This window comes from Sceloporus occidentalis, unplaced genomic scaffold (genome assembly GCF_023333645.1).
Source record: "Sceloporus occidentalis isolate IW3139 unplaced genomic scaffold, rSceOcc1.0.p SCAF_21, whole genome shotgun sequence".
Taxonomy (NCBI): Eukaryota; Metazoa; Chordata; class Lepidosauria; order Squamata; family Phrynosomatidae; genus Sceloporus; species Sceloporus occidentalis.
Window position 1 is genome coordinate 6,042,118 of NW_028317001.1, and position 26,240 is coordinate 6,068,357.

General features: G+C 47.8%; 1 protein-coding gene and 1 pseudogene across 6 annotated transcripts in view; one reads left to right on the top strand and one right to left on the bottom strand.

The window, feature by feature from the left end:
• LOC149301490 (uncharacterized) overlaps positions 1-11,769 on the bottom strand; it is a 45,269-nt pseudogene extending 33,500 nt beyond the window's left edge. Inside the window, exons 1-2 of the transcript XR_016272238.1 lie at positions 11,709-11,769; positions 10,582-10,686 (exon numbers count right to left, since the gene is read on the bottom strand). The product of XR_016272238.1 is annotated as an uncharacterized LOC149301490 (transcript). The remainder of the gene's footprint in view (positions 1-10,581; positions 10,687-11,708) is intronic.
• The window catches only part of LOC149301485 (uncharacterized), a 251,973-nt gene that overhangs the window by 208,234 nt on the left and 17,499 nt on the right, over positions 1-26,240 (top strand). The window contains exons 1-2 of one of the 5 annotated variants that reach the window (XM_089484025.1): positions 16,352-16,643; positions 25,253-25,398. The exons of 1 other annotated variant lie outside the window; for it this stretch is intronic. The gene's annotated coding sequence lies outside the window, so the exon portion shown is untranslated. Of the gene's footprint in view, positions 1-16,351; positions 16,644-18,069; positions 18,518-18,984; positions 19,127-25,252; positions 25,399-26,240 lie in introns of those variants that run through there. 3 more of the 5 variants (XM_089484026.1, XM_089484028.1, XM_089484029.1) reach the window with 3 other exon arrangements.

The window sequence follows — 26,240 nt, forward strand, 5'->3', positions numbered from 1 at the left end:
ATTCTATTAACCCCCCACCCCCCTTTCCTTTCTTCTATCTATTTTTGAGTGCTCCTATTTTAGCTATGCGACCCACATTCCTCAAAAAGTATGTTTCCCTTCACCTTTATCTCACCTTCCTCCATTCCTCTCTGGCTTATATACTAAGAATGTACACCTTTCCGTATCTCTACAGCTTACAACACAGAATCGGTATAGCCTTCCTCCTTCTCTTACTCTTACCCATATTTGATTTTCCTCTTCTGATATTTCTTCTTTTAGTTTCATAGTAATTGTATCCATCTCAGTTACTTTTACTTCCAACCAATTTTCAATTTTAAGTACTTCTCTGTTTCTCCAATATTTAGCTATTGTAATTCTGATGGTGGTTATTAAATATAAAAGTGGTTTTAACTTTTGTCTTAGAGTCTTATTTTCTACTATGTTTAATAAACACATTTCCGGTATAAGGGGGAAGTTCATTTGTATTATTGTCCTGATTCTCTTAGGTACTTCAATCCAGAATTTCTTTATCATAGGACATGTCCACCACATATGAAAGAGACTTCCCACATAATGTGAGCATAATGTGAATTTTAAATCTTGTCCTCAGGCTCTTTTCCATGCATCAAATTGTATACTTTTCACATTCTATGGTACAGTGGGTGCAAAATATACAATACAAATTGTATATTTTGCACCCACTGCACCATACAATGTTTTATTTGTTCATGTTCTAGTTCCAGTTTTAGTATTAATTTATAAATTTTTTCTATTTTCTTCCTCCCTTTATCTAATAATATCAAATCCATTTCCGTCTTCTTTTGTATTAATCCGAATTGCTTTACATCTGCTTTATATCTTTCTGTTAATTGATAGTATAAATACCAATTTATATTATATCCTTCTCTAATCATTTCCTCTCTTGATTTCATTATTAATTTCCCTTCCGATATCTTTAAAAGATCTTTATACCTCAACCAATCTTTCCCTTCTATTCTGCCTTTCTTTAATATTGCTTCGTGTGGGGAGGTCCAATCTGGCAATGCTCTATATATTTTTTCCTTATATTTCATCCATACTTTCCATAACGTTTTCCTTAGTATATGTTCTTTAAACTCTTTATTTAATTCTACCTTACCCCACCACATATATGCATGCCACCCATATCTTAAAATGAATCCCTTTAAATTTAATAATTGTTCATCTTTTAAATCAGTCCAATTGATAATCCATTCCAGACAACATGCATGAAAATATAATTTCAAATTTGGCATTCCTAATCCCCCTCTTTCTTTGTCATCCATTAATGTTGTCCACTTAATCCTTGCCTTCCTTCTGGCCCACACGAATCTCTTTAAATCCCTTTCCCATGTTGTAAAGATTCCATCATTGTAAATTACTGGCAAATTTTGAAATAAGAATAAGATTTTGGGTAGGATGGACATCTTAATTAATGCTATTTTCCCTAATAATGATAGTTGCAATTTGTCCCATTTTTCCAAATTTTTCTTTATTTCCTGCCAACCCTTTTTATAATTGCTATCAAATAAATCACTATTTTTCTCAGTAATGTAGATTTCCAAATATTTCACTTTTTTTGTATCCTAATTCCTATTTTCCCCTGAAGTGTTTCTTGTTTCTTTTTTGTCATATTGCACGTAATTCTAGCCGATTTTTCTTTATTTATTTTTAATCCCACCTGATCTCCAAATTCATTTAATATTTTAAAAACTTTAGGTATATTTTCTATAGGGTCCTCTACCACCAGTACCACATCATCTGCGTACACCCTTACTTTTATCTCCCTACCTTTAATTTCATTCCTCGTATTGATTTTTCTTCTCTAATTTTATTACAGAGTATCTCCAAACATGTTATGAATAGTAAAGGTGATAATGGGCATCCCTGTCTTGTTCCTTTATTTATTATACATTATTTTGTTCTAATTCCATTAACTATAATTCGGGCCGATTGAGCCTTATATAATTCTTCTATCCATTTTGTGATGTTGTTTCCTAAGTCTACTTTTTTTTAATACTTTTAACATAAAATCCCAATCCAAATTATCAAAATCTTTCTCTGTGACTAGGAATAACAGTGCTACTTCTTTGCTTGGGTTTTTGTCATAATATTCAATTAGATCAATTATGATGCTTGTATTTTGTTTAATTTGTCTACCTGGTAAAATACCACATTGGTCTTCTTTTATCCAATCTTTTAAGATTATTTTAATTCTTTCTGCTAGAATGGTCGTAAATATTTTATAATCCGTGTTCAGTAGCGAAATAGGCCTATAATTTTGTGGGCAATCCAATTCTTTTCCTTCCTTAGGTATTAAAGTTATATTCACCTCTTTCCATGAGTTGGGAATACCTTCTGTTAATATTTTATTAAACACTTTTTCAAGGGGTTCTAATAATTCACTTTCAAAGATTTTGTAGAAATATAATGTATATCCATCCAGACCAGGAGCTTTACCTTTCCTCCCTTTCCTGATTGCTTCTCTTATTTCATCCTTCGTGATTGTTCGATTCAATTTCTCTTTGATTTCTTTTTCCATGTCGATTCTTTCTATTTTCCCTATATATTCTTCTAAGTTTTCCTGTTTTCTTTTGCTCCTATCTTCTTTCCTATATAAATTTTGGTAGTATCTATGAAATATTTCCCTGATTTTGAATTGTTCCGTTATTACCTTTTGATTTTCTCTTAATGCCATGATTTGTCTTTCTTCTCTCATTTTTTAAACTTTATATGCTAAAAATTTCCCTGCCTTAGTTCCATATTCGAACTGTCTTTGTTTTGTAAATTTCATTTTTTTAAACAATTTCATCTGTCATTTTTATATTGAGTTGATTGTTCAAAACTCTTATCTCTCTCTCTATTTTATTATTCTTTGGGCCTTCTACTTTTTCTTTTTGCTTTCTTTGTATTTTTTCCGAAATTGTTTTTATCCCATTTTGTTCCTTTTTCTTTTCCCCCCGCTTTTTTCTTTATCAAATGGCCCCTTATTACTGCCTTAGCTGCATCACAAACAATTTTCATATTAGTGTCTTTTTCCAGATTTTTCCTTAAAGTAAAATTTTATTTGTTCCCTAATTTCTTTTTCTGTCCTTTTTTCTTTTAATAACGATTCATCTAATCTCCATCTATAATCACTTTCTTTTCTCAATAAGTCCAAATAGACTTGGTTATGATCCGAATTTTTATTTACTTTTATCTTTGTTTCTTTAATATTCCCTGCCAATCTCCCCATTCTGATTTACCTCTGTTTAGAATATGAGACTCTTCTTTCCTGCAAATATTTTTTTTAAATTGTATTTTTATTGACATTCAATCCAACATAAATAACCACATACCAACATCCAACATCAGACATGTCCAACGAGACAGAAAACTTACATGTCCCCCCCCCTTTTTTTTTCTTTTTTTTTTTTTTTGGTAAAATACACATAACAAAAAGGTTTCCTTCAACCTGGGATCACTTTTCCATCTCTCTTATGAATTTATTGCTTTACCTTAATATCTTTTACAGTTGGCTTTTCTTATACATGGATTTTTTATACATGGATTCAAGCATCCACGGCTTGAAAATATTCAAAATATAATTTTCAAATGTCAAACCTTGATTTTCCATTTTTTATAAGGGACACCATTTTGCTATGTCATTGTATTTAATGGGACTTTTGGCTCCCGCAACCACTGCCACCGGGCCTTTCCCGCGAGGAGGGCAAGCCTTGAAGGCCCCCAGCACTGCTACCCGGCCTCCTCACCGCCACCTCTTGGCCTCTAACACCAGTATCCGGTCCTTCTGTGGTGGCGGAGGTGGCGAGAAGGCCGGGTGACGGTGCTGGATGCCTTGAAGACTTCTGGCACTTCTGCTTGCCCTCCTCACGCCGCCGCCATGGGAAAGGCCCAGTGGCGGTGGTGTTGGGGGCAATAGGCATCTAACACCGCCATCCAGCCCTTCTGCGAGGGCGGCAAGGAGGCTGAGGCTTGGCCTCCAGCACTGCCACTGCTTTTCCCACTGTGGCAGTGTTGAGGAGGGAGCGCAGAAGGCACTTCAAGGCTTCCAGCACCAGCACTCAGCCTTTCCCACGGCGAAAGGTGAGGGAGGAGAGGGACTTTTGTTTCCAATGGCGATGTGTGTGCATGGGCGCCATCACTGGGAACGGACAGGTTTGCCATGCTCAAATCCGCAAAAGGGCCAGGAGGAGGAGGCAGCTGTGAGGCCAAGGCCGGGCGGCAGCTCTACTTCTTCGCCGCCGCCTCCGTAGAAGGGATGGGTGACTACCTGGCCCTTTTGCAGAGGCAGCGGCAGCAGCCGCGAGGAGGCCAAAGCCTGGCCTGCAGCCCGGCAACCTCGGCCTCACCGCTGCCACCTCGGGAAAGCCGTTTGGCGCTGCAGGCCAAAGGGCCTCCAGGCAGCCACCCGGCCCTTTTGCAGAGGCGACGGCCATGAGGCCAACCTGGGCCTTAGAGGGGCCAGAGAGAGAAGGCCATGGGGCAGAGAGGAAGGGGTCCCCCTCTTTCTTTCTCTCACCCTTGGGGTCAGTTCCCTTTCTCTAAGGCCAACCTGGGACTGAGAGGGGCCAGAGGGAGAAGGCCATGGGGCCAAGAGGAAGGGGTCTTGGGAGTCCCCATCTTTCTTTCTCTCTTTGTGGTTAGATCCGTTTCTCTAAGGCTAACCTGGGACTGAGAGGGGCCAGAAGGAGAAGGCCATGAGGCAGAGAGGAAGGGGTCTTGGGGGACCACTCTTTCTTTCTCTCTCTCTCTTGGGGGGCAGTTTCCTTTCTCTAAAGCCAACCTTGAACTGAGAGGGACAGAGGGAGAAGGCCATGGACCAGAGAGGAAGGGGTCCAGGGGGTCCCCATCTTTGTTTCTCTCACTCTTGGGGTCAGTTCCCTTTATCTAAGGCCAACCTGGGACTGAGAGGGGCCAGAGGGAGAAGGCCATGGGGCAGAGAAAAGGGGTCTTGGGTTTCCCCTTTTTCTCTCTCTTGGGAGTCAGTTCACTTTCTATAAGGCAAACACGGGACTGAGAGGGGCCAGAGGGAGAAGGCCATGGGGCAGAGAGGAAGGGGTCTTGGGGGTCCCCTTTTTCTTTCTCTTGGGAGTCAGTTCCCTTTCTATAAGGCAAACATGGGACTGAGAGGGGCCAGAGGGAGAAGGCCATGGGGCAGAGAGGAAGGGGTCTTGGAGGTCTCGTATTTCTCTCTCTCTCTCTCTCTCTCGGGAGTCAGGTCCCTTTCCATAAGGCCAGCGAGGGACTGAGAGGGGCCTGAGGAAGGGATCTTGGAGGTCCCTCTCTTTCTTTCTCTCTCTCGTGGGGGTCAGTTCCCTTTCTCTAAGGCCAACTTGGGATTGAGAGGGTCAGAGGGAGAAGGCCATGGGGCAGAGAGGAAGGGGTCTTGGAGGTCCCCTATTTCTCTCTCTTGGGAGTCAGGTCCCTTTCTATAAGGCCAACCTGGGATTGAGAGGCTCAGAGGGAGAAGGCCATGGGGCACAGAGGAAGGGGTTGAGGGGTCCCCTTTTTTCTCTCTCTCTTGGGGCTCAGTTACCTTTCTCTAAGGCCAACCTGGGCCTGAGACAGGCCAGAGGTAGAAGGCCATGGGGCAGAGAGGAAGGGGTCTTGGCGGTCCCCTCTTTTTCTCTCTTTCTCTTGGGGGTCAGTTCCCTTTCTCAAATGCCAACCTGGGACTGAGAGGTGCCAGAGGGAGAAAGCCATGGGGCAGAGAGGAAGGGGTCTTGGGGGTCCCCTGTTTCTTTCTCTCTCTCTCTCTCAGGGGGAAGTTTCCTTTCTCTAAGGCCATCCTGCGACTGAGAGGGACATAGGGATAAGGCTATGGGCCAGAGAGGAAGTGGTCCAGGCTGTCCCCATCTTTCTCTCTCCCCCTCTTGGGGTCAGTTCCCTTTCTCTAAGGCCAACCTGGGACTGACAGGGGCCAGAGGGAGAAGGCCATGGGGAAGAGAAAAGGGGTCTTGGGGATCCCCTTTTTCTCTCTCTTGGGAGTCAGTTCCCTTTCTATAAGGCAAACACGGGACTGAGAGGGGCCAGAGGGAGAAGGCCATGAGGCAGAGAGGAAGGGGTCTTGGGGGTCCCTTCTTTCTTTATCTCTCTCTTGGGGTCAGGTCCCTTTCTCTAAGGCCAACCCAGGACTGAGAGGGGCCTGAGGGAGAAGGCCCTGGGGCAAGGAAGAAGGGTCTTGGGGGTCCCCTCTTTCTCTCTCTCTTGGGGGTCATTTCCCTTTCTCTAAGGCCAACCTGGGACTGAGAAGGGCCAGAGGGAGAAGGCCATGAGGCAGAGAGGAAGGGGTCTTGGGGCTCCCCTCTTTCTTTCTCTCTCTCTTGGGGTCAGGTCCCTTTCTCTAAGGCCAACCTGTGCCTGAAGAGGCCAGAGGGAGAAGGACATGGGGCAGAGAGGAAGGGGTCTTGGGGGTCACCCTCTTTCTTTCTTTCTCTCTCTCTTGGGGTCAGGTCCTTTTCTCTAAGGCCAACCCGGGACTGAGAGGGGCCTGAGGGAGAAGGCCATGGGGCAAGGAAGAAGGGTCTTGGGGGTCCCCTCTTTCTCTCTCTATTGGGGGTCATTTCCCTTTCTCTAAGGCCAACCTGGGACTGAGAAGGGCCAGAGGGAGAAGGCCATGAGGCAGAGAGGAAGGGGTCTTGGGGGTCCCCCTCTTTCTCTCTTTCTCTCTCTTGGGGTCAGTTCCCTTTCTCTAAGGCCAACCTGGGATTGAGAGGGTCAGAGGGAGAAGGCCATGGGGAACAGAGGAAGGGGTTTGAGGAGTCCCCCTTTTTTTCTCTCTCTTGGGGCTCAGTTACCTTTCTCTAAGGTCAACCTGGGCCTGAGACGGGCCAGAGGTAGAAGGCCATGGGCCAGAGAGGAAGGGGTCCAGGGGGTCCCCATCTTTCTTTTTCTCACTCTTGGGGTCTGTTCCCTTTCTCTAAGGCCAACCTGGGACTGAGAGGGGCCAGAGGGAGAAGGCCATGGGGCAGAGAAAAGGGGTCTTGGGGGTCCCCTTTTTATCTCTCTTGGGAGTCAGGTCCCTTTCGATAAGGCCAACCCGGGACTGAGAGGGGTCAGACGGAGAAGGCCATGAGACAGAGAGGAAGGGCTCTTGGAGGTCCCGTATTTCTCTCTCTCTCTCTCTCTCTCTCTCTCTCTCTCTCTCTCGGGAGTCAGGTCCCTTTCTATAAGGCCATCCCGGGACTGAGAGGGGTCTGAGGGAGAAGACCATGGGACAGAGAGGAAGGGGTCTTGGGGGTCACCCTCTTTCTTTCTCTCTCTCTCTTGGGTTCAGGTCCCTTTCTCTAAGGCCAACCTGGGACTGAGAGCGGCCAGAGGGAGAAGGCCATGGGGCAGAGAGGAAGGGGTCTTGGGGGTCTCTCTCTTTCTTTCTCTCTCTCTTGCGGGTCAGTTCACTTTCTCTAAGGCCACTCTGGGACTGAGAGGGTCAGAGGGAGAAGGCCATGGGGAACAGAGGAAGGGGTTTGAGGAGTCCCCCTTTTTTCTCTCTCTTGGGGCTCAGTTACCTTTCTCTAAGGTCAACCTGGGCCTGAGACGGGCCAGAGGTAGAAGGCCATGGGCCAGAGAGGAAGGGGTCCAGGGGGTCCCCATCTTTCTTTTTCTCACTCTTGGGGTCTGTTCCCTTTCTCTAAGGCCAACCTGGGACTGAGAGGGGCCAGAGGGAGAAGGCCATGGGGCAGAGAAAAGGGGTCTTGGGGGTCCCCTTTTTATCTCTCTTGGGAGTCAGGTCCCTTTCGATAAGGCCAACCCGGGACTGAGAGGGGTCAGACGGAGAAGGCCATGGGACAGAGAGGAAGGGCTCTTGGAGGTCCCGTATTTCTCTCTCTCTCTCTCTCTCTCTCTCTCGGGAGTCAGGTCCCTTTCTATAAGGCCAACCCGGGACTGAGAGGGGTCTGAGTGAGAAGGCCATGGGGCAGAGAGGAAGGGGTCTTGGAGGTCACATATTTCTCTCTCTCTCTCTCTCTCTCTCTCTCTCTCTTGGGAGTCAGGTCCCTTTCTATAAGGCCAACCCAGGACTGAGAGAGGTCTGAGGGAGAAGGCCATGGGGCAGAGAGGTAGGGGTCTTGGAGGTCCCGTATTTCTCTCTCTCTCTCTCTCTCTCTCTCTTGGGAGTCAGGTCCCTTTCTATAAGGCCAACCCGGGACTGAGAGGGGTCAGACGGCGAAGGCCATGGGACAGAGAGGAAGGGGTCTTGGAGGTCCCGTATTTCTCTTTCTCTCTCTCTCTCTTGGGAGTCAGGTCCCTTTCTCTAAGGCCAACCTGGGACTGAGAGGGGCCAGAGGAAGAAGGCTCTAAGGCCAACCTGGGACTGAGAGGGGCCAGAGGAAGAAGGCCATGAGGCAGAGAGTAAGGGGTCTTGGGCGTCCCCCTCTTTCTTTATTTCTCTTTGGGCTCAGTTACCTTTCTCTAAGGCCAACCTGGGCCTGAAGGGGCCAGAGGGAGAAGGACATGGGACAGAGAGGAAGGGGTCTTGGGGGTCACCCTCTTTCTTTCTCTCTCTCTCTTGGGTTCAGGTCCCTTTCTCTAAGGCCAACCTGGGACTGAGAGCGGCCAGAGGGAGAAGGCCATGGGGCAGAGAGGAAGGGGTCTTGGGGGTCTCTCTCTTTCTTTCTCTCTCTCTTGCGGGTCAGTTCACTTTCTCTAAGGCCACTCTGGGACTGAGAGGGTCTAGAGGGAGAAGGCCATAGGGCAGAGAGGAAGGGGTCTTGGGGTTCCCCCTTTTTCACTATCTCTTCAGAGTCAGTTCCCTTTCTCTAAGTCCAACCTGGGACTGAGAGGGCCAGAGCGAGAAGGCCATGGGGCAGAGAGGAAGGGGTCTTGGGGGTCCCCCTCTTTCTTTCTCTCTTGAGGGTCAGTTCCCTTTCTCTAAGGCCAACCTGGGACTGAGAGGGGCCAGAGGGAGAAGGCCATGGGGCAGAGAGGAAGGGGTCTTGGCGTCCCCCTTTTTCTTTTTTTCTCTCTTGGGAGTCAGTTCCGTTTCTCTAAGGCCAACCTGCGACTGAGAGGTACAGAGGGAGAAGGCCATGGGGCCGAGAGGAAGGGGTCTTGGCGTCCCCCTTTTTCTTTTTTTCTCTCTTGGGAGTCAGTTCCCTTTCTCTAAGGCCAACCTTGGACTGAGAGGGGCCAGAGGGAGAAGGCCATGGGGCAGAGAGGAAGGGGTCTTGGCATCCCCCTTTTTCTTTTTTTCTCTCTTGGGAGTCAGTTCCGTTTCTCTAAGGCCAACCTGTGACTGATAGGTACAGAGGGAGAAGGCCATGGGGCCGAGAGGAAGGGGTCTTGGGAGTCCCCATTTTTCTTTCTCTCTTTGTGGTTAGTTCCGTTTCTCTAAGGCCAACCTGGGACTGAGATAGGACAGAGGGAGAAGGCCATGGGGCAGAGAATAAGGGGTCTTGGGGGTCCCTCTTTTTCTTTCTCTCTCTCTTGGGGGTCAGTTCCCTTTCTCTAAGGCCAACCTGGGACTCAGAGGGGCCAGAGGGAGAAGGCCATGGGGCAGTGAATCACAGAATCATAGACGTGGAAGAGACCACAAGGGCCATCCCATCCAAGCCCCTGCCATGCAGGAAATCTCTATCAAAGCATATCCAACAGATGGCCATCCAGCCTTGTTTATAGACCTCTAAAGAAGGAGACTCCACCATAATTTCCGAGGAAGGAATGTATTCCACTGTCAGACACTGCTTACTGTCAGGAAGTTCCTCCTAATGTTGAGGTGGAATCTCTTTCCCTGGAGCTTGCATCCATTGCTCCATTGGGTCCTAGTCTCTGGAGCAGCAGAAAACAAGCTTGCTCCCTCTTCAACATGACATCCCTTCAAATATTTATACAGGGCTTTCATATCACCTCTTAACCTTCTTTTCTCCATGCTAAACATCCCCAGCTCCCTAAGTCGTTCTTCATAGGGCTTCATGGTTTCCAGACCCTTCACATTTTAGTCACCCTCCTTTGGACTCATGGCTCCAGTTTCTCCACATCCTTTTTGAATTGTGGTGCCCAGAACTGGAAACAATATTCCAGGTGGGACCTGACCAAAGCAGAATATAGTGGCAGTATTACTTCCCTTGATCTAAACACTGTACTTCTACTGATGCAACCTAAAATTGTATTGGCCTTGTTAGCTGCTGCATCACACTGTTGACTCATGTTCAACCTGTGGTCTACTTGGACTCCTTGATCCCTTTCACACATATACGTTTATCGTTCTGCCAGCTGTCCCCCATAATCCTATATCTGTGCATTTCATTTTTCTGCCCTAAGTGGAGTACCTTACATTTCCCCCTGTTGAATTTCATTTTGTTAGCTGTGGCCCAACTTTCTAATCTATTCAAGTCATTTTGAATCTTGATCCTGTCCTCTGGAGTATTAGCTACTCTTCTTAATTTGGTGTCATCTGCAAATTTGATGCGTATGCCCCCAATTCTGTCTTCCAAGTCATTGATAAAGATGTTGAATAGCCCTGGGCCCAGGACAGAGCCCCACTGGACACCCCACTGGTCACTTCTCTCCAGGATGAAAAGGAGCCATTGCTGAGCACCCTTTGGATCCCCCTCTTTCCTTCTCTCTTGGGTTCTCAGTTACCTTTCTCCAGGGACTGTTCTTCCTCCATCTTCCCTCGGAGCTCTTTCTCCTTTGCCATTCTCTGATGTCCGAACGTGCTGCTCCTCTTCTTTTCTCTGGGATTTCCTGTGGGGAGGAAGAAGGGAAGGGGGCAGGTCAGGCTCTGCTTCCCCAAAAGTACCTCCAGAGAGGAGAAGGGGCACCAGGGCCCAGATGGGACCCTCAAAGGGGGCTGGGAAAGGGCCCCCTCCTTCCTGCTGGACCATGGGACCCAGTGGGACCCCCCTGTCTGAGCCCTCTTCTGACCCTGGATCTATTTGGGGGTGCAGGAATTTCCCCTTCCCAAAGAACCCCCTTGACCCACTGGGAGCCAAGCAGCCCCTTCCCTGCCCCCCATGAACCAGGGGGAGCCAAAGCAGGTCCAGGGGCATCTGCCCATGGAGGAGGGGCTCTCCTAAAGACTCTGGGAGGCTGCAGTTTTGGGGGCCCTTAGGACTTTCCAGCCCAGTTCCCTGAACTCTGATGCTAGAGGTCTCTTTTGGGGAATCTTCAGTCCCTCCAAGAAGCTCCAGATCCCAGGATCAAGGAGGAAGGAGCACTAAGACATTCCCCTGTCTCTGCAACAAGCTCCAGGGATTCTGGGGGATGTAGTCCAAGAGGAAGGAGTCCTGAGTAGAAGAGCAATGCCTCCTCTTCAGGGATGAAGGCAACACCCAGAATCCCCTCTTTAGAGCCATTCTGACCAGCGGATTCTGGGGGATGCAGTCCAAGAGGACCTCTTCCTTCCTTTGGGACCTTCATAGTCTGCTGTCCATATTCAGCCCCCTCCAAACATCCAAGGTCTTTTTATGGGAAGGGTCGCCTATCCATCATCCCCCAAAGGCCCAGAAGAGGGAGGAGGGAGGCAGGGCCCACTCGCTCTCCCTTCTGCCTCACTCAGATCCTGGCCCTCTCTCCCTATTCAGCCCCTTCCCTCCCTCTCTTTCCCCCAATGCCACTTTCCAAGGCAAGGTCCCTCTGGTTCTGGTTCTGGAGGGCCAGCTGCTCTTCTTCCTTCCAAAGGCTGCCTTTGTCTGCAAATCAGGAAAGGAGAAGGGAAGCCCAGGGCGAAAGGGAGGCGGCAGCTTTATCGTTATCATTGCTATTACCCTCCATACTCAGCCCCTGTCCTTCCCCCAAATGTCGGAGGTCTTTTTATGGGAATGATCTCCTATCCCATCATCCCCAAAGGCCCAGAAGAAGAGGGAAAGGCCCACTTACCTCCTCCTCCTCCTCCTCCTCCTTGGACAACCGGAAGCAGAGCCCCTTCCCTCCCACTTCCGCCAGGCAACGATTTCGGCACAAAGGAGGAGGAAAGGGCCGGGGCCAGAGCCCTAAAGAGGCCTCACTTCCGCCCGGCCCTAAAATGGCGTCCAGCCATAGAGAGGACCCTTGGAGGACTCTGAGGGAAAGGCGCCCGCAAAAGCCCCGCCCAAAAATTGGGCTCCAAAACCAGATTAGAGAGAGAGAGAGAGAGAGAGAGATGATTTAGAAAGATCTCTATCTACATTTAGGTTTATAAAAGTACTTATACACAAACACACACACACACAAAGTCTGCCCCTATACAGTACTTTATACAATTTATTCTATGCTTAGTCTATATATATGAATGTAAACACAAACTCTGCCTCTGTGCTGTATATACTTTATTCTCAAATCATAGACTCATAGAGTTGGAAGAGGCCCCAAGAAGGGCCCTGATCCAGCCCAACCCTTTTATTCTGCCATGCAGGAACTCTCCATCAAAGCAGCCCCATTGACAGATGAACATCCAGCCTCCGCTTAAAGGCAGCCTCCAAAGAAGGAGACTCCATTACGCTCCAAGGGAGAGTCTTCCACTGTGGAACATCCCTTACTCTCAGGAAGTTCCTCCTAGAGTTTCAGAGGGACTCTCTTTTCCTGGAGCTTGCCATCCACCAACACATGAGCCGGACCTTGACATTTGCACCTGGATCTCTGGAAGGTCTCTCCGCTCATCATTATGTTGGTGGCCACGTTCACTGTCTGCTTGTTCTGGCCAGACTTCTCTGGGGACATGGCGGTCTACGTGGGGGGCTCTGTTGCCACTGACAGCAACCCAGGGTTCGAGAGCCACTAGGAACCAGCCTGGACCCTCAGCCCATGAGGCTGGCCAGAGGGAAGACCAGCTTTAAAGGACACTTGGGGAGCCAGTCCTCTGGGGATGGAGGCTGGAAGGCTGCCAAATGGAAGACCATCTCTTCAGCTCCAAGGGGCCACTTTTTGGCTACAACCCAAAGGCAGGAGGGGGGAATGGTCAATGTGCCCAGAAGACCCAGGGACCACATTGGGTAGCTTGAGGGGAAGGAAGAGGAGGGGGAGTGGCCTTGGCCCCTGGCCTAACAGATGAGTCTATGTATTCCTGCATGGCAGACGAAGTGGATGGACTAGATGACCCTTGGGTTCCCTTCCAACTCTAGGACCCTATGAATTCCTGCATGGCAGAAAAAGGGGATGGACTGGATGGTCCTTGGGGGTTCCTTCCATCTCTAGGACTCTATGTATTCCTGCATGGCAGAAGAAGGGGATGGACTGGATGGCCCTTGGGTTCCCTTCTGTCTCTAGGACTTTATGTATTCCTGCATGGTAGAAGAAGGGGATGGACTGGATGTCCCTTGGGGTTTCCTTCCATCTCTAGGACTCTATGTATTCCTGCATGGCAGAGGAAGGGGATGGACTGGATGGCCCTTGGGGTTACCTTCCATCTCTAGGACTCTATGTATTCCTGCATGGCAGAGGAAGGGGATGGACTGGATGGCCCTTGGGTTTCCTTCCATCTCTAGGACTCTATGTATTCCTGCATGGCAGAGGAAGGGGATGGACTGGATGGCCCTTGGGTTTCCTTCCATCTCTAGGACTCTATGTATTCCTGCATGGCAGAGGAAGGGGATGGACTGGATGGCCCTTGGGTTTCCTTCCATCTCTAGGACTCTATGTATTCCTGCATGGCAGAAGGGGATGGACTGGATGGCTCTTGGGGTTACCTTCCATCTCTAGGACTCTATGTATCCCTGCATGGTAGAAGAAAGGGAAGGACTGGATGGCCCTTGGGAGTCCCTTCCATCTCTCGGACTGTATGAATTCCTCCATGGCAGAAGAAGGGGCTGGACTGGATGGTCCTTGGGGGTCTCTTCTATCTCTAAGACTCTATGTATTCCTGCATGGCAGAAGAAGGGGCTGGTCTGGATGGCCCTTGGGGGTCTCTTCCATCTCTAGGACTCTATGAATTCCTGCATGGCAGAAGAAGGGGCTGGACTGGATGACCCTTGGGGTTCCTTTCCATCTCTAGGACTCTATGTATTCCTGCATGGCAGAAGAAGGGGCTGGACTGGATGGGATGGGATTTGGGGTCACTGTTATTACATGGGTTGAAGGGGTGAACTCAGGTGATGGTGCTGGACACTTGTTCGATACCCTGGCCATTGACTTGTGGGTTGTTTTGTCCTCCTTGCCATTTCTACATGAAATTGCTGGGAGAGGTCCTCTGGAATTTGGGGGTTTGGTGCCACCGATATGTTGATGATATCCAACTCCATCTCTCCTTCCCATCTAATTCCACGGAAACTGTGTTGGGGGGAGGCACAAGGTGCTAGTGATGAATTGCAATTTATGATTCCTCTCCTTTTCATGTGATGTCAGCATTTGTTGCTGATCCATTGCTGATCCGTCATTATACCGTTATTACTGCACAATTTCGCATTAATGAGAGAAACTTGTCAATGTGAAATTGCGTGGTGATAATAATGGCATAAAAACAGATCAGCAATGGATGAATGATGACATCGTGCGTAAATAAAAGTAATCCTAGGTTGTAATTCCATCATTGGCACCTTGTGTGGTAATCTCTTTGGTATTGAACCAATGTCTGTTGTCAGTAACAGGCTGGATGAAAGCAAACAAATTAAAACGTAATCCAGACAAGTCAGAGATGCTCCTGGTGAGCTAAAATGCAGATCAGGGAACAGGGATTCTGCCTATGCTGGATGGGGTTACACTCCCCCTGCAATCTCAGGCTCACCGCTTGAGTGCTCCTGCATCCGATCCTGGCCCTGGTGACCCCCTGCCACAAATCCCATCATCCCCAGAGTGCTCCTGCATCCGATCCTGGCCCTGGTGACCCCCTGCCACAAATCCCATCATCCCCAGAGTGCTCCTGCATCCAATCCTGCCCCTGGTGACCCCCTGCCATAAATCCCATCATCCCCAGAGTGCTCCTGCATCTGATCCTGGCCCTGGTGACCCCCTGCCACAAATCCCATCATCCCCAGAGTGCTCCTGCATCCGATCCTGGTCCTGGTGTCCCCCTGCCACAAATCCCATCATCCCCAGATTGCTCCTGCATCCGATCCTGGCCCTGGTGACCCCCTGCCACAAATCCCATCATCCCCAGAGTGCTCCTGCATCCAATCCTGCCCCTGGTGACCCCCTGCCATAAATCCCATCATCCCCAGAGTGCTCCTGCATCTGATCCTGGCCCTGGTGACCCCCTGCCACAAATCCCATCATCCCCAGAGTGCTCCTGCATCTGATCCTGGCCCTGGTGACCCCCTGCCACAAATCCCATCATCCCCAGAGTGCTCCTGCATCCGATCCTGGCCCTGGTGACCCCCTGCCACAAATCCCATCATCCCCAGAGTGCTCCTGCATCCAATCCTGCCCCTGGTGACCCCCTGCCATAAATCCCATCATCCCCAGAGTGCTCCTGCATCTGATCCTGGCCCTGGTGACCCCCTGCCATAAATCCCATCATCCCCAGAGTGCTCCTGCATCTGATCCTGGCCCTGGTGACCCCCTGCCACAAATCCCATCATCCCCAGAGTGCTCCTGCATCCGATCCTGGCCCTGGTGACCCCCTGCCACAAATCCCATCATCCCCAGAGTGCTCCTGCATCCGATCCTGGTCCTGGTGACCCCCTGCCACAAATCCCATCATCCCCAGAGTGCTCCTGCATCCGATCCTGGTCCTGGTGTCCCCCTGCCACAAATCCCATCATCCCCAGAGTGCTCCTGCATCCGATCCTGGTCCTGGTGTCCCCCTGCCACAAATCCCATCATCCCCAGAGTGCTCCTGCATCCGATCCTGGTCCCAGTGTCCCCCTGCCACAAATCCCATCATCCCCAGAGTGCTCCTGCATCCGATCCTGGTCCCAGTGTCCCCCTGCCACAAATCCCATCATCCCCAGAGTGCTCCTGCATCCGATCCTGGTCCCGGTGTCCCCCTGCCACAAATCCCATCATCCCCAGAGTGCTCCTGCATCCGATCCTGGTCCTGGTGTCCCCCTGCCACAAATCCCATCATCCCCAGAGTGCTCCTGCATCCCAATCCCGGCCCGGGTGACCTGAAAGGGCATAGTTGGGGGACCTTAAACACACAGAAATAATAATAATCATAATAATCATAATAAATAAAGCTGTCTCCACAAAGGCAAAAGACTACATCCCCCAGCATGCTCTTCTCTCTCTTGTTTGTGCACAAGCGCCCTTCACCCTCCAATAGTCTTGAAACCCGCCTCTTTTTACTTTTCCCTTGGGCGAACTCCATTTCCCGTGATGCATTGGGGCGAAGCAAGGTTTTTCCGCTCTCTCTCTCTGCGCCAGGGGTTTCCGGGAGTTGTAGTTCCCTTTGACTCCATCGGTCGCTTCCTAGAGCGAGAGGCCGTCACCGCCAGGACTACATTTCCCAGTAGGCCTTTCCCCAGGGGCTTCCTCCCGATTTCTTTCTTTCCTCTCTCTGCCTGAGATGGGAAGCAGCCGATTCTCATCCGCTTGTTCTCTTTGGCGGCAGCTGCGAAAGGGGTCAAGCTGGAGGCGGAGGGTAAGGGCCCCAGCCTTTGAAAGGGGCTTTCTCTGGGGCAGAAGGACATGGGGGCCCTGAGAGAAATGGGGTGAACTTGGGAGCCTTGCAGAGGGAGCAGGATGCCAGGACTACAGCCCCCAACATCCCCAGCAGCAGGGAGAGGGATGGCTTGGAGGAGCCCTACTACCCCAGGCATGGTTTGGGGAGACCACTCTCATCAAGGAATGTATGTGTGTATATATACCCTCTCTCTCTCTCTCTCTCTCTCTATCTATCTATCTATATATATAAAAGCACTCTAGGAGCATATAGGAATGTGTGTGCGTGTATATATATGTGTGTGTGTATATATATATATATATATATGAAATAAATATATTTGTACTTTTTTCTTTATATATATATATATATATATATGGTTTCTATATATATATATATATATATATATATGTGCAATCTAGGAGTATATGAGGAAAATATATACACATACACACACATACAAACCAGAAATACATATATATGTTTTCTCTCTCTCTCTCTCTCTCTCTCTCTGTACATACACACACACACACACACACACACACTCTAGTAGCATATAGAAATATGCGTGTGTCTATATACACACACACCAGGAATATATATATGTTCTCTCTCTATATATACACACACACACACACACGTGTGTGTGTGTGTGTGGGTATAGATACTTGTCCCTCGATATTCACTAGGGTTAGAGCACGACCCCCATGAATATGGAATAACCGCAAATAACAAAAACACCATGTTTTTACCTGAGAGTACACCTCTCTAGGTCCTCCAGCTCAACTCTGTGGCCATCGTCCGACAGACACTGACCATAGAGATGCACTGCAGGAGCTACAAAGGCCTAGTAGAGTCTTCTCTCCAGGAATCTCTAGGTCTTTCAGTGCAACTTTTAGTTAAAGTTGACCATAGAGTTGCACTGGAGGAGGACCTAGAGATTCCTAGAGAGAACATATTAATCAAATCTGTGACTAATCAAATCTTCAAAAGTCAAGGCCACATATATGGAGGGATGAGTGTGTGTGTGTGTGTGTGTGTGTGTGTATATATATATATATATAATTTCTCTCTCCCCTCTCTGTCAATCTCTCTCTCTCTCTGAATATATAGGAATCATAGAATCGTAGAGTTGGAAGAGACTCCAAGGGCCTTCCAGTCCAACCCCATTGTGCCATGCAGGAAATCCCAATCAAAGCATCCCCAATGACAGGTGGCCATCCAGTCTTTGCTTAAAGACCTCCATAGAAGGAGACTCCACTACACTCCGAGATTCCACTATGATCCTGCATGGCAGGGGGTTGGATTTTTAGATTGTAAGCCTTAGGGCAGGGAACCGTCCAATTATAAAGATTGTATGTACAGCGCTGTGTAAATTTACAGCGCTTTATAAATAAAGGTTAATAATAATAATTGGATGGCCCTTATGGTCTCTTCCAACTCTATGATTCTATTTTATATATATATATATATATATATATATATACACATATACATATATATATGTATATACACACACACACACACATACACGTACACACTGTATATGCACACATACAAACAGGGTGACCAGACTGCCTCCTATTCCACCTAAACATCCTTTCCACAGCCTCCTGTTTCACCTCAACTTTAGCAAGAACTTCCTGACAGTAAGAGCTGTTTGACATTGAGACACGCTCCCTTGGAAAGTGGTGGAGTCTCTTTTGGAGGTCTTTAAACAGAGGCTGGATGGCCATCTGTAAGGAGTTCTTTGACTGTGTATTCCTGCATGGCAGAATGGGGTTGAGCTGGATGGCCCTTGGGGTCTCTTCAAACTCTTCTATGATTCTAAGTCGAGGTTAAACTTAGTGGTATGTGACAAAGGATGCAAAGGATGAAGGAAAAGAAAATGATGCCAAATTGCACCACTGTTTGCCCACCCAGCCATTCAAAAAGGCCAGAGCCAATGCCACAATGGAGAGAGTAGGCACTTCTTTTAGGTTCTCCCGGGATGGACTAAGATTTCGCTTTTCGCCACTCAACTCAGAGAAGGGAATGGTTCCTATTTTGATAAGAGTTAAGGTACGGTACTTACACTGACCCATAGATAAGTTGACCCAGATTTTTGGGGTTCATTTTTTTGACTAAAGTTTCTAGACTTATACGTGAGTTTATACAATATATTCTTTTTGTTGTTGTGTGCCTTAAAGTCATTTCTGACTTATGGCGACTCTTAATGCAAAACTGTCATGGAGAGTTTTCTCGGCCAGGTTTGTTCAGGGTCCTGTATGGCGCTTAAAATGGAGTCCTTGGCTTTTCTTGTCCCCACGTTATTCTCACACATTGTGAGATAGATTGAAGGAGAATGGCCCAATGTGACCAAAGGAGTTTCCTGGTTCAGGGTGCACAGTGTTGGATCTCCCAATATGTAGTCTAGCACATGAACCACTAAACCGTGCATAACTAGGAGAGGGCCTTTCCTAGCATGGTGCCCAGATTTCTTAAATATCTAGGTGCTTCATCATCCAGTGGCTTGTTGTTGTGGTTGTGTTACTCCTTAGAAGTAGATGAAAAGGCGCTGAGCCGCATTCTGCTGCAGGATGCCATCCTGGACCTGGATGTGGTGGTGATGTCGATAGCTGGGGCAAATCTTTCCTCCTTGACTTCCTGCTGCATTACCTTTACACACAGGTGAGGCTGCCAACCAGTCAGAAATAATATTTCATCCTGAAAGGCAGGGATGGACCACCTTAGTGGGTTCAGGTGACATAAATGATCCCTGTCTTGTGACTTGCTAGTCATGGCATCCATCCATGTCAAAAAATGTGACATTCTCTCCCCAAATGGGAAGTGTCTGGCTGTTTGCTTTAAGTTTGAAAAACATACTTAGAATCATAGAATCGTAGAGTTGGAAGAGACCTCAAGGGCCATCCAGTCCAACCCCCTGCCATGCAGGAAATCCCAATCAAAGCATCCCCGACAGATAGCCATCCAGCCTCTGCTTAAAGACCTCCAATGAAGGAGACTCCACCAAAATCTCTGAGGGAGTTTATTCCACTGTCGAACAGCCCTTACTGTCAGGAAGTTCCTCCTAATGTTGAGGCAGAATCTCTTTTCCTGGAGCTTGCATCCATTGCTCCGGGTCCTGGTCTCTGGAGCAGCAGAAAACAAGCTTACTCTCTTCTCAATATGATATCTCTTCAAATATTTAAATAGGGCTATCATATCAGCCTTCTCTTCTCCAGGCTAAACATACCCAGCTCCCTAAGTCATTCCTCATAGGGTGTGGTTTCCAGACCCTTCACCATTTTAGTCCTCCTCCTTTAGACTAAAGGTTCTCCAGCTTGTCCACATCCTTCTTGAATTGTGGTGGCCAGATCTGGACACAATATTCCAGGTGGGGCCTGACCAAAGCATGGCATAGAGTGGCATGTTGACGTCAGAGACAAAAGGCTATGAAACACTGGCTCTCTCCTATGGAGGTAGGGTTGGGCAGGAAAGACGAGGGCATGGTGTTGCATAAAGTGATTTTATTCACAACCCAACAAAGTAAACAAATTATTTCCTCAGTCAAATTGCTTTTGTCGTTTGTTTGTTTTTTTAAAAAATATATTAATAAACCCCTTGGAAATGCTTGAGGGCAAGGGAAAGCCCTTCTCCCAAACCCAGTTGCCCTTGCCATCATGTCTTCTTAGGTTGGGACTGTACAAAAAGGAATGGAGGGGGACACTGTGACCTTACCGTCCCCTCCAAAAAGATAGGCCTTCCCATCTCCATCTGTGGCTTGTTTGTGCACATTCAGCTCCAAGGCCAAAACCCAAAAGCAGTTTCCTTCTCAAATATTTACCTGTAGTCAAGCTAAGGCCCCCTCACTCCCTTCTGTCTGCCTCCCTTCCTATCTGTCCCCCCAAATCCCTCCTCCTTATAGCATTAAAACACAAAGTCTTGCTTCTCTCGGTACTCCATATTCCCTTTTCCCAATGAAGGGATCCTTTGTCTGGCAATCTGCTGCTCCATGTGCCACTCTGCCCTCTGTTTGCACTTGTTGCCTCTGTGCCAAGCCTTCAATAGGCACTCCGTTTTGAGATCCCCTGCGTGCATGTGTGTGCATGCATGCGCATCATGAACTGTTGCGGGATTTCCCCCGAAATAATGGAAGAGAGGTTTGACAGATTTCAGGCTGCACAGACAGATTGCTGCTGCTCAACCTGAGAAACGGAGATCATCAAATCCACGTCTCATGACCTCACACTCGAAAAACACAATGAAACAAGGGAATGCCACTGAAAATGTGCCATCTTAAAGCTGAGTAACTAAACTTGGGAAGTATTCCACAGGAATGGACAGAAACAAGACCTACTGGGAGCTATTCTGAGGCAAGGTGTCAGATGTCCTAACTGCAAAGGAGGACAAGGCACCGTAAAATGGAAAACATTCAAGAAAAATGGAGAACATTCCCAAATAAAAGCTAAAAACGCTCATAGAAATATAAATGCATGCTTCTTAGGCACACTCAGAGTGGAGGACATTTTGGAATTCCCAAAAAGCTTCAAACAGAGAGTTTGCAAGAAGCTTGGGCAGGTAAAGGAAAGAGAGAGAGAGAGAGAGAGGTCACACATTCCCTCTGGAGAAAGAGCAAATAAGATTAAATCCAGATTAAAGAGGAAAATAAAATGAGAGCTTGTAAATCTGAGACAGGGAAATGCAAAAGTGAACCAGTTACTTATGATTGAAAGGAAATAAGAAGAAAGGAATAGACAGGGACAGAAAAAGGGACTTCTTCACGTTGATTTTGCATTGGCTGCACATGACCCTTTGATGAGAAGAGTATTGGTGAGAACAGTGGAAATGGAGGAGATGTCCTGGAAAAGGAGAACATCTGGTCACTCTGTCCTGAGGATCAGCAGTAGATGGGAAACCATTTCCATTCCTCATGTGTTATACAACAGCAACAAGAAGCTCCCCCCACCCAAAAAAAAAGCCCAAAACCCCAGGCTACTGAAATCAAGGAAGCTTGGAGTAAAACAGGGCTAGATTTGTTCATAAAAGATCTTTGGTGGTCTGGTACTGAAAACAAATTCCTGACCTGAGCATGTCCTTAAAGGCAGCGGCTACATCTGACTTCTTAAGTCACTTGGCTTTGGTGAGTGGACCTTGCGGTATTGTAGCAGAAAGACAAACAGCTCTTGTAAGCCTAAAATCTGCTCACACCTGGCCTACACTGGGAAGCATAGGAATCTTCCAAGCAGATTTCAGCCCCAGTGTATATACATCTGTTTAGAAACGGCAGCATCACATATTGTAGGGATAGGGAACCAATTCACTTGGGGACGCTGGCGTGCTAGTTACTCTCTTTAATACTACACACTTGTAGCACTTAGATACCATTTTTAGTCACTGCATCGCCCCAAGGAATCCCGGGATTTGGAGTTTAGCAAGGAATTGAGAAATCTCAGTCAAAGAGCTCTAGCACCTCATACAGCTATGAATCCCAGGATTCTTCATGATGCAGCAGACAGCACTTGAAGCAATGTTGAAGTGCTATAACTTGGACACAGAAGGAGAAAGGGTGAAAATAGGAGGAAGGACTATCAGCAATCTAAGATTGGCAGACAACACCATACTGCTAGTAGAAAACATCACAGAACTGGAATGGCTACTAAGGAAGATAAAAGAAGAAAGTGCAAAGGGAGGCTCACTGCTCAACATAAAGAAAACAAAAATAATGACCACAGAAGATCTACACAACTGCAACCTAGAACACAAGGAAATTGAAATTGAGTTACCATATCTTGGAATAAAGATTGATCAGAATAGGGACTGCAGGGCAGCTATGAAAGAACCAGAAGAGTTCCCAAAGAGTAAAGATATACAACTGAGCACAAAAGTTAGAATCACACAAGCCATTGTATTTCCTTTTGCCAGGTATGGATGCGAGAGCTGGACAGCGAAGAAAGCGGATGAGAAGAGAATCAATTCGTTGGAGATGTGATGCTGGAGAAGAGTGCTGAGGATCCCATAGACAGCCAAAAAGACACACAAATGGTCCTAGAACAGATCGAGCCAGAAAGCCAAGATGAAAAGTCAAGGCTATCATACTTTGGCCACATCATGAGAAGGAATGCCTCATTGGAAAAGACAATATTGCTAGGAAAGGTGGAGGGAAGGAGAAAGAGGAAGGCTACATGTGAGATGGATGAACTCCATTAAGGAGACCATGGGTATACATTTATAGGACCTAAGTAGTAGGGGAGTATAGAGAGTCTGGAAATGTCTCATCCACAGGGTCACCATGAGTTGAGAGTGATTTGAAGGTGGTTAACAAAAACCACACATAACTGTGTAGTACAAGAGAGACCAAAGACAAAGCCTCACCAGTTGCTTTCATCTTATCTGGGCAAATGTAAGTTGAGGACATTCATTTGTGACCTGAGCCAGAGGATAAGGAGTGGTCTTTCACTGGTTGGTAGACGCACAAAAGGAAGAAGAGGAGGTTCTCCCTGGAAGGCTGGGTCAGAATAAATATGGTGGAACTGGGGTGGGGGAGATATTAGGTCAAGGTAGAATATCCTGGTGGCTCTGGAAAATTGTTAGGGAAGTGTCTCAGGATCCATGGTAACATACACTCATTCTTAACAGTACCAACAAGACTTGACAACCATATTGCTGAGTTGTTGCACTTTGGGCAAGCGGCCGACATAGCAGAGGATGGTCAAGGGCTCCAATTCATGAGGGACGCAGCAAGGAGCAGCCGAGGCTTCTGGATTCAGCTTGTTGTACAAAGGAAACACCTGGGAGAAAAGGTTGAAGAAAGAAACAGTGGATAACATCAATTGACCACTCCTCTTACTTGTTGAAACATTTGATCTCTTTAAAATGATTCTGCTGGGTTCCCTGTGTCTGGCTCTTATGCCTTAAGCACTTATGGGACCCCCTTAAACATTTATGAGGTCCCACCTCTCTATTTCCAGGATCAAGCCTACCATTAGGTTAGGGCTGGGCATATTTTTAATTTTGCTAGTTGTTTATGTCACAATTATTAAAATGTCATTCAGTGATATATTCAGTGAATTATGATTTATGGGTAATATTTGTAATCCATCTGAGGAAGCAGACTGAAACCTGCTGAAGCTTATGCTGCCAATTTCTTTCTTTCAGTTAGTCTCCAAGGTACTACAAGGTCTCTCCACATACTGATTCTACAGACTAACACGGCTATATCTTTGCATTAGTACAAAAAAGATTACTAAGGATTCTTTATGGTATGGTATAAGACAAGGTCAATGCAGGGGTGACACCATGAGTTACTGCAGCGGGTGACACTAACCCTAGTGACACTACAAAGGGGAGAAACCATCTTAGGTGTCCCCTTCAGACATTCCTCCCTCCTTAGAAAAAGAGAAAGCATCTGAAGCATGATGCACTTCATGGCCACTGGAGGGCATGTGAGGATTGCAGAGCTCTTCTTTACTGACTTTACGGATGGACGGAGGGCCACCTGCAGCTGGACTAGCCTCCCTGAGCGGTCAAGGCCTGAACTGAGTTTTGGACGATGGGCACTCTTAATATCAAGATTAATATCTTTCACTATTGATTGTAATTAAGGAGGGGATGAGGTTCCTCCTTTCAATAGCATCAGGAAAATGTTTAGGTGTTTAGGTCCACAACCCAGCTCAGGCCTTGACTGCTCAGGGAGGCCAGTCCAGCTGCAGGTGGCCCTCCATCCATCCGTCCTCCTTTGCTTCTGCATTCCTCTTCTTTTCTCCAGCATCAGCCCCTTTCACAAAAAGGCTGCATCCGCACTATAGAAATAAGGCACTTTGTCACCGCTTTAATCGCTCAGTGCTATGGAATCCTGGGATTTTACCTTTGGACACTTAGCCTTCTCTGCCAGAGAGCTCTCATGCCACAACAAACTACAAATCCTAGGATTCCATAGGATGGAACCAGGAGAGTTAAAGCGGTTTCAAAATGGATTATTTCTGTAGTGTAGATACAGCCTGAGTCGTCTGTAAAAGGATAGAAGCACCCAAGTCAAATTTTTATCCTTTTAAAATGGTTTTGCTTTTTTAAATATAAGCAGTTTGTTTTTCTGTCTAATCCTTATGTTTAGGTACTTTTTGTGTTCTCACAGCCATCAGGTGCCATCAGGAAACCTTTCTTTAGGATCAGAAATCCTGTTTGGGGTCCCTTCCAATTTGGGGGCCTTTCATCCTCCATTATGGGTTCCCAGAAGGCCTCCAACTGCCAACTGCCAAGCGCTGAGGCAGAGGTGGCCATCTTGTGTTCCGGAAGCCATTTAGTGTTCTGGAGGCCATTTTGTGTTCTGGTGGCTATTTTGTGCTGCTTGTGACTGTGGGGAACAATGTTCCAGAACCTTCTCTGAGGCCTCAGTTGAACAGAGGCATCTCTTTCTCTCCTGAGGCTCCAGAGTCAGAAGGAGGCCAGGCTCCTTGGGCCAAAAGGAAGGCAGTTTGTCCTTTTCTGCCTCTGGCCCTCCATTTTGGGGCGAAGGAAGGAAGGGGCCTGTGGGGTCAGAGGAAGGGAGGCAGACTCAGGGCCAGTGGGGAGGCTGGGCTTTGGGGGCTGGGAGAGAGAGGTGGGGAAAGAGACCCTCCCTTTCGGCAAGAGCTGGGGAGGGTCCCACCGGTCCTTGCCTCCCGCTTTGAGAAAGGAACCCCCCCTCATCCCCCTGGACTAATTCTTGCCACTCATTCCTAGAATGGCTGGGACTCAGAGGAGTTTCCTAGGCATTGTCACCTTCTGCCCTCCATGGCCATTGGCACTGACCTTTTCCCATTGCCTTCCCTCCCTCAGCCCTGTGGACCTCCTCCTCCTTCGCACTCAGAGCAACCCTTCTCTACGGTTGAGGAGACGGCCTCTGACCCAGGGAAGCTCCGGCCATAAAGGACTGCAGGAGAGCCCTTTCTGGAAGCGCAGGAATCAGGGTCTTTGTACTGAAGGTAGGCCTTTATTCCTGGAGCTGAAAGAAGACCTTTGTTTAAATGTTTCAGTCCAGGATTGTATGGAAAGGTTGCAGCTGAGAGAGTTTCCAAATCCTGTACCATTTTAGTCGCTCTCCTTTGGACATGCTCCAGTTTCTCAAAATCCTTTTTACATTGTGGTGCCCAGAACTGGACAAAATATTCCAGGTAGGGCCTGACCAGAGCAGAAGAAAGTGGCACTATTACTTACGTTCATCTAGACACTATACTTCTATTAATGCAGCCCAAAATCTCTTCTCTGCAAGAATGCCATGGGGAACCTTGTCAAAGACCTTACTGTCATCCTTCGGACAGTGAGGGAGAGAATAGGCTGGCCCAGCTCCATCAGGGCTAGCCTGAAGAAAGAGGCTTCTCCCTCCATAACTGTCACCCTTCGGCCTGTGAGGGAGAGAATAGGCTGGCCCAGCTCCATCAGGGCTAGCCTAAAGATAAAGACTCCCCCCTCTATAACTGTCATCCTTCAGCCTGTGACGGAGAGAATAGGCTGGCCCAGCTCCATCAGGGTTAGCCTGAAGAAAGAGGCTCCTCCCCATAACTGTCACCCTTTGGCCTGCGAGGGAGAAAATTAGGCTGGCCCAGCTCCATCAGGGCTAGCCTGAAGAAAGAGGCTCCTCTCTCCATAACTCACCCTTCGGCCTGTGAGGGAGAGAATAGGCTGGCCCAGCTCCATCAGAGCTAGCCTAAAGATAAAGGCTCCTCCCTCTATAACTGTCATCCTTCAGCCTGCGAGGGAGATAATAGGCTGGCCCAGCTCCATCAGGGCTAGCCTGAAGAAAGAAGCTCCTCCCCCATGACTGTCA